The following is a 955-nucleotide window of genomic DNA, read 5'->3' on the forward strand; positions in this document are numbered from 1 at the left end:
TTTGATTTATTCATAAAATTAGGGATTCCTTGTAATTTTGATAAGCCTTAAAGGGTAGCCTTAAAGGGATTGTAAAGTGAATCCTGCAGGTGCTTCTCACGTTCATGCGAGGGAGCTCGCATGGTGAGAAGCATCTGCGGGCGTGCTCCCGTGATACAGCCGGCGGCTATAGCCGCTCGCTGTATCACACGGCCCCACCCCCCGGCGCTCCGCGTCAGTGGATGTGATTGACAGCAGCGCGAGCCAATGGCTGCGCTGCTTTCCATCCATCCACTCCAGCCAATCAGCAGCCAGGCTGAACGGTGGAAAGGACGTCGGGGGAAGAGCGCGGGACTTTCGAGGGGCGAGGTAAGTAAAACGGGGGGGCTGGGGGCACCAAGATTGTCAGATGTTTTTTCACCTTAATGCATTGAATGCATTAAGGTGAAAAAACATTTACCTTTACAACCCCTTTAACATTGGCAATAGCTCAGGTGTATGAACAGTCATAGATTTGCAGGTGAGGAAACAGTCACAGTAATTGCTATCAGCCCTTGTACACACGGTCGGAGATTCCGTCGGAATGTGTCCGATCGGAGCGTTTTGTCGGATATTCCGACTGTGTGTGGTCTGCATCGGACTGTTTCCGTCAGAATATCCGTCGGACCAACTTTTCCAACTTGCCGGAAATATTTTCTGACAAAATGCTCCGATCAGACGTACTCCGATCATGTGTAGAGAATTCCGATCAGACAAAGTGCCACGCATGTTCAGATCAAATTCCTACACCAAAGCTATTGGCTACTAGCGTGAACATAGTCCCGTCGTAACGAAATAACATAATCACGTCGGATTTTCCGACAACTTTTGTCCGACCGTGTGTATACAACAGTTTCGGACAAAATCCGACGGACAAAATCCGATGGATTTGGTTGTTGGAATCTCCGACCGTGTGTACAAGGGCTTAGTCAGAAAT

The sequence above is a fragment of the Lithobates pipiens genome, unplaced genomic scaffold (genome assembly GCF_037356315.1).
Source record: "Lithobates pipiens isolate NorthernLeopardFrog02 unplaced genomic scaffold, aLitPip1_a1.2 Scaffold_13, whole genome shotgun sequence".
NCBI lineage: Eukaryota > Metazoa > Chordata > Amphibia > Anura > Ranidae > Lithobates > Lithobates pipiens.